The 7,846-nt window shown below is 40.4% G+C and overlaps 1 long non-coding RNA gene across 1 annotated transcript; it reads left to right on the top strand.

Annotated features, from left to right (window-relative positions):
* The first annotated feature begins 297 nt into the window (after positions 1-297).
* On the top strand, positions 298-7,315 carry LOC124263166. The gene is made up of 3 exons (XR_006894785.1): positions 298-324; positions 1,501-1,505; positions 7,256-7,315. It is a non-coding gene; the product is annotated as an uncharacterized LOC124263166 (long non-coding RNA).
* Positions 7,316-7,846: the final 531 nt, after the last annotated feature.

The raw sequence follows: 7,846 nt of genomic DNA, 5'->3' as shown, positions 1-7,846 counted from the left end.
TCTCTCTGATTTCCACTGGCTTCATTGGCGCCGCATGCAAAATGACAAGGCAATTTGCCCCTGCCAAAACATAGCAAACATGACTGTGTTCATCAGGAACACGAATCCCCCTTGCCTATAGACCACACGGTATCTGGGTCAAATGGTACGTAAACTACCGACAAACAAGAAGGGTACTTAATATGATCTGATTTGTTTTGTTTATTTGACGTTTAAAGCCAATAATAGAGTCTGGACCGGACAATCCAGTGATTAACACGAGGGGTATCGATCTAAGCAGTTTGGATGTGTCATAATAGTCAGCGATCCTGACAGCCCGATCCCGTAATCGCCTCTTACGACATGCATGGGTTACTGAAGACTAATTCTAACCCGGACGAGTTCTAGTCATGGAGAAAAGAAACGGGCGGGGTGGAAATGACACATTGGCATTGCAGGCTTAAAAAGCGACTTCTAGGGAAGTTCACCTCAGGATATCAATCACACTGGGCAATAGATTCGGATATGCTCTTATAACTATTGCATTATTCTGTGCAATAACAGAAAAGCAAATACAAGCATCTACCATTAAAAACCGGCCCCATTTCCCGCTGTGCTGTGCAAGCACATGGACAGTATCTTTCCAGGCGGAATCGTGGGATACATCAAGTTATTACCCATACGGGCTAGGATACACAGGTGATTATATTGGTGATAATCGCACATGTGCTTTTCAGTAATTCTGAACGTTGATTGGTGAGCTAAGCAGATGAAGAAATATGATTAGTTGACGGCACTACTTTTCATGATCCAAATTCATTGACAACTTTTACCGTTTCATTGATAATTAGAACGTGCTATACTCAGACATTCCGAGATTTAAAAAGAAAACATAAAGGTCAAAGAATACGAATACTCTTTTTATTACACATTGTTATTTTGCAATAAAATTGCGTTATATATTGTAGTCTTTTTAAAATAAATAACAAGGGTCGGCACTGTGAACATTATTTCAACGCGGGCATATTTCCCGTAATCACTCGTACCTCGTTGGTTATTCTTTAACTCCTCAACCGTACTCAAGTTACTCAAGGTAAGTGCCATTAATGTTTCATCCATCAGTCCAATTTTGTTTGTCAGAAATGTATGTCAAAGGAAGACAGCAGTGTTATCATTTGCCAACTCTATTGACCATCAACACACCAGCTATGGGACTATTCCCGTCTTTGGCCATTTCATTTAGGACTGAATAGTCGTCAAGAACAGATGGGAACTTTGTCCATATAATCTATGACTTAATAATCGACAATATCAGATGAAAACAATTACTCCGAGCTCTGTCTTGTCTAACTAAGTTTTGTCAGAGCTGAAGACAGGATTAAAACAAGGGAGATTGTGTGTGTCTTTCTCAGAACCATTTTAGACAGTATTGATCTGTATTGATCACGAACCTTACAATAATTGTTCGGACGAGTTATTTTCTCATCAATTGTCTACGAATGTGAAGCGGACATGAAAGAGATGGCGTAACACTGGGTCTAGGCTAATGTCATGAAGCGCCACACATTCGGAGTGCTCTCTTAATGTTTCTTTGCTGGAATTATGAAAAAAGAAGGTGACATTACAGCAGAAACACGAAATCAAACTACAAAACATAAAAAGGTAAATATATTCACCACTTCTTTCATATGTGTCATTTCTTTGTCTTTGCCTGCCTAAAGTAATCACTGCTGTAGGCCATAAGAGATCAGATCTCTGTTCTTTAGGAAGCCCTGTGCATAGATATAACATTCTTGTACCTAATAGTGGCGCATCTGTTTACAAATCAAAATGGTTTTGAGGCATGTTTTGAAACAAACGATCCTTTGATCCTTACTTCACCTAGGCCGGTGGTAGAATGGGTTCGGTTCTATCATTCGGCTGGTCATGCCAAGCCTAAGTTTTGACTTATCTTGACTCAGTAAACTTTCTTTTGAATGGTCTTCTGTTCATAAAGTTGTTTAATATACCTACCTGGAGCATACACACAGAAGGCTAATCTAGTTGATCCTCTGGATCTACTGGAGTATAATATTCCTGTATCCCTTTGGTGTCAGTTTGCTAGTATAAAATTGGCCTTGTTGGCGCTCTGTGACGGACAGGGAGCAGGGTTACTCAGCCACAATAAATACAACCATGGCTAAACGTAAAACCAAAATGGCAACATTCAGAATCAGATTTGAAACATGGTTCTTCTTCTGATGAAATTGTTACAAAGTTACTCTATTCTGAGAGAGATACTTGGCCTCCTGTTCTCGTCATTGAAGCAAATGGTGAACTCACCCTTACTGTAAAACTATGGAACAGTGACCAACAGGCGCTTTGTCTGGTATCTTGAATCAAATGATTTGACAACGACCATTCAGTCTTGCTTTAGACATCAGAGGAGCACTATTGGTCTTCCTGGGAGATTGGAATCGTTTGTCCGAAATGGTTTTATTAATAGGCAACATGTTGTATCCATATTCGTTGACGCGCCTTTGATACGACATGGAAGTATGGTATCATGGTATGAATCTTCGAGGCCGTATGCTTGATGTATTGCACGATTTTTAGAAGACAGGATCTAAAAAGGCTTACTGGGTTCCACATCGTCTAATGTGTTCAGAAAATTGGAGTACCGCAAGGTAGCAATTTACCAGCTACTCCAGCGTTAGCAAATACATAACCTTGCAAAGAAAAGGTTATTCATATGGTCACTAATGATTTTTGAAGCAAGAAACGTGTTATCTTTTATAGTATCAGTACATCATGATCCGGTGTTATTCTTAGATAAAACTCAATCAAAGTGGTCAAACCGACCTAACATTTAGGAGAACCGTGGACCTGCTGTACGTATAGTTCAGCCAGTAAATCATATGTTCACCAGCTTTACTCCACGAATACACAATGCCATTTAGAATGTGATCATTCCAGCTGCGAATACCTGCCATATTACTGATACGGCCTAAAACAACATAATTTTACTCAGTCATTCTCTACTAAGCAAAAACCTTCACCCGGGTGAAAATGTCAGCAGTAACGTTATGAAACTGATAACCCATTACACTCCTAAGGTGGATGTCTCTGCACGTCTTACCAAGTGTTCGTTAATATCTGTACCATTTAAGTCAGATGAAATACCAAAAAAGCAATCCGTTGATCCGTAACCACTGTGCAGAACAAAGGACCAAACACAATACCGATCGTAGTCTGAAAATAGTCCCTAAAACTGCGCAGCTAAGACACAACCACATGTGTACTGTACACTGCAAAACTCTTGCTATCGTCTGTGGGATACACGTTAAAGTGCACGAGCATAAATGATCCACAGTTCAACGGACCGTTGTCAAGACAGCACGGGTTATCATAAAATAAAAACGACATGCCACGAGCGACATAGTGGTTTTGGGATAATTTATGGCAATCATCGGGCAAGCCTCATAATTCAGAGATGGCGTTCTTCAACGTCCGTGATGTTATCGTTCCCTTACCAAGAGCAACACTTTTACAACACGACAATGTTAAGAGTCATCCAGAATTCCACGACTGTGCTCGCCAGGCTTAAATCTAAAACACTTGTGACAGCATGTTAATGATCAGATCAGGAACCGGCCTCATCCCCAACGAAAACATGAACAGCCGGAAACTGCACTAAGGTACGACTGTTTACGGATTCAAGCTGCTAACGGCATAGATGAGACCGCGTTAGCAGGCTGGTTCCTCTCGATGACTTTGGTGGTGTTCCAACTGATGTTGTGGTTTGGGTTGGCTTTAAGATGGTCGGTTATGGCGGATTTAGAGTCTTTGTTTCTTACTGAGGCCTGGTGTTCTTTGACCCTAATGGTGACTGGTCTTGATGTTTCACCAATATAGGATTCGCCGCAGTCGAATTCTATCTGTTAGACGACCCCTGCGGGATCTGGCTTCTTTACCTGGGTCGATCCGCCTGTAGCCTGCAGGAGGTTCTATATAGTGTTGCCTCTTTGGAAGATTACATCAATGTTGGTTTGCTGCTTGAGGAGGTTTAGTGTCAGGGTCGAGGAACGATGCAGGGTATTTGTTGTAGTTGGTGAAGACGTGTCTCAGGTGGTCCAACTCGGTGTCTAGTGATGCGGTTGTGGAGCAGATGTTCTTGGCTCGTCTGGTCAGGGTTGAAATTATCCCTCTCTTGACTTGGATAGGGTGACTGGAGGAGAAATGGAGATACTGGTCCGTATGTGTTGGTTTGCTGTAGACGCTGGTGTTGAGCTTCTTGTCATCTCTCTGGACCAGGACATCTAGGGAGGGAAGCTGGTTGTCTGTTTCTAATTCCATAGTAAACTGCATCCGGGGGTGTTGGGAGTTCAGGTGTTGGAGAAGGACGTTAGGGTCGTAAGATGGAGGAAGGATGACAAAAGTATCATCTATTTTACGGAACCAGCAGATGGGTTGGATTGGGGACGTTTCAAGGGCGGTTTCTTCTAGGTGGGTCATGTAGATCTCAGTGATGAGGGAGGATAGTGGGGAACCCATAGGGAGGCCATGGGTCTGTTGCACTATTTTATCTTTCCATGTGAAGTAGGTGGAACTGATGCATCCGTTGATAAGTTTTATGGTACTGTCAGGGGAAGGGTGAGTGTCAAGGGTGGAGTGTATAAACAAAACATTTTCGCCTCATCCCTCATTTATTGTACAAACATCTCATGTATATATTTCACCCAAATTACTTCCTATGTACCACGTGCTTGACAACGACATTAGAATCTATGTTGAAACGTCGCCTGTATAGAATAAAGAATTTGTATATCCATAAAAATAGTCCTCATTCTTCATCTACCCAACTTCTAGAATGCCAATCAAAGAAATGTGAAACTCGTATCAAATACATTACCATTGAACAATCATTTCATTTGTGTTTCATTATTTCCCACACATGAAATCAATATATACTTTCGTTTGTGCGAATGAGTGAGTGAGTGTGGCTTTTCGTCGCGTTTAGTAACATTCAAGCAATACCACAGAGAAAAACACAAGAAAAGGGCTTCACACATTATACTCATGTGGGGAATCGAACCCGGGACAAGTGACCGCTTTAACCACTAGGCTACACAACCAGCTGACTTTTGTGCGACAGTTATCAAAAGCCCCCAAATCCATAAGATAACTCTGCTGGAAGCATAATGGAACGCACGACTATATCGTGAATGTGTATCCATGAATCACTGTCAAATAGTGGTGGTACCGGGTCTTCGCGAAACGTTGAGAATATCCAACTGTTTAAACTGAACAAAACCCATGGAAACGTATGGTCCAAGTTAAAATGGACACTATGTTTTTCATTGATACACTACATTTGGAAATGTCCTCCACATGTCCACCATAAAACTTCTTGAACGCTTTACTGAGGCTTTGACTGTGGAGCAAAAATCATATAATGCTGTTTGAAATATTGATCAAAAGAGCATACTCGATTTTGTTATATACCCATGTAAACGTATTGTAGTTATACAGGGGTGCAATACGGATGACGTGGTCAAATTCCATATTGCACCCAAGATTCCGTATTGAACCCCTTGAAAGTATGTATCACTACGCTATAAGTTGTTTTATTAAGTAACAGATTAATGCAAAATAGGAGGGTACATAATAAATACAGAACGCCATACTAGTGCATTTGGATGTTTTGTATTGAACTCGAAGATGTCATGGGAGCAGAGAGACAACTCCTTCTTTGAACTTGTTGTTTCTCTGCTCCCATGTACCAAAGTGGTTGTGAAGTGTCAACACCAATTGGTGCAGCTGCTAAAGTTAAACTCGGAAGTCGACTATTAGAATGTAGACGTCACCCCTTTTGTCACACATTCAACTTGGCAATGGGCATCCTTTAGTTCAAGGCAAATGAATCAGTGGAAGGGAAATGGCCCTGTGATTGCCAAGACTGCCTGTCCCAACTGACTGATAACTGGCCGTGTCATGTAATAACGTAATGCACACATTCCGTGAATACTATAGTAATGTTTGGGTACCGTGTGAAGAGATGAGAACTCTACATGTATTTTCGAGGATAAAATTCAAGATTGACATTGGATGCGTACATGGCACGCTTGCCACACATGTAGGGTTTTGGGTGGGATTTATCGTGTATTTAGTATAAAATGTTGGTGATCTACCTTCAGTTGTTGGCAATTCATAGCCTTAGAGTTTTAGATTTTCATACTAGTTTTAAAACTCTATCTGTGATCTTCTAATTATTTCACTGTCCTTTTCGTTTGAAATGTGTTGTTTAAAAGTATTGTAGAATTGTATAACTTGGTCAAGTCACAATATGGCTGAAATACTTCTGACGTGACTTAAATTAAACTCACTCCCCCACTATAACCAATATTTAATGTATCAAAATTGTCGAGTCTTGGATGAGCTAAAACATGTACAGATTGCGTGTATTTCTACAGCAGGATATTTGATAATCAAATGCAAAGGCATGCAGATGAATACAGTTATATGGTTTTATTAACACGCTCAACCATTTTACCCGCCATATAGCTGGAATATTGCTGAGTGCGGCGTAAAACTAAACTCACTCACTCAACCATTTTACAGATTCTTAAACATAAATATAATCATAAACTCAGTCATGTTAGTCTTAAATACATTTGCAATGCTGACATTATAATGGGTGTTTTAAAAACGTCCCTGTAAACTTGGTGCATGTTTTCTCGACACGAATTCATAGGAACGACCCATATAGGAACTAATCATTTCGTTCAATGTCGGGGCTGATATGTGCACCGGCTTGCAAGGCATATGGTAGGAACAATTTTCAGTATAACATTTCATCAGATGTAAATCGATGAATATCAGAACTATTATGACTTTTCACAGATCATCATTTTGCAAGACCAATCGAAAAGCTTACAACAAAGGTCAAGTATCACACCAAGTTCATTGTCACTAATGTTCGAACAAAATTCCAAATTTCATGACTTGCCATTTTGTAGCATTGCTCTTCTTCGGTTAAGTATATATTAATCATGACTTCAATCAACCTTTTTTGGCATTGTGGATGACATACTTAATTAATCCATACCACTTGGTTCGATAATACTTCGATACCTGACTGAATCTCAGCTGAGACTGAAAGTGTACCACTGTACTTGGGTTGGTTTGGTTGGTTGGTTGATGTTGATGATCAACGTCATGAGCATCGATTTATGCAATTGGGATGCGATGACATGTGACAACCAAGTTAGAGAGCCTGACCACCAGATCCCGTTAGTCGCCTCTTACGACAAGCATGGGTTGCTGAAGACCAATTCTAACCCGGACCTTCACGGGTCCACTGTACGTGGGAAAAACATGTATATCTCACTTGTGAGGGAGAGGTGTCAAACCTGTAAACAATTGCAACTCAATGCATTTGTATAATTCAGCAGAATACTTACGGTTTTTTTATCCCCTCACTGTTAGCTTACCCGCCCATTCAAGCCAAGTGAGTGTACGAAATTACATGTTGGCAGTTTTACATCATACACCTATCTGTCTATTACCAGTGAAGCAATGTTGTTTAATTCGACTTACCACAGAATCTTTTCAACACAAATGCAGATATTCATTCAAAAGATATTGCTGATGGATAGCTGAATTTATTTAAAATGACTTTTAGTAGATAAATCAAGCACATAAATCAGATCAGATACTCTTGTGAACTGGTTTGAGCTGAATAACCTTTATTCATGTAACCAGATTCATCCTGGGATAGAGTTCGGACTGCTTTCCATGCCGAATTTCGCCCGCACTGTTTTCTCCGTATCGACAATCGATAGAGATGGCGCCAACCTTTTTGATAGAACAATGATTCTATTTGTTC

Source organism: Haliotis rubra, unplaced genomic scaffold, assembly GCF_003918875.1.
Source record: "Haliotis rubra isolate DU_JTF1 unplaced genomic scaffold, ASM391887v1 Scf87, whole genome shotgun sequence".
Classification (NCBI taxonomy): Eukaryota; Metazoa; Mollusca; class Gastropoda; order Lepetellida; family Haliotidae; genus Haliotis; species Haliotis rubra.
Note: the sequence above shows the minus strand (reverse complement) of the source record. Positions and strands in the feature narration are given on the sequence as shown.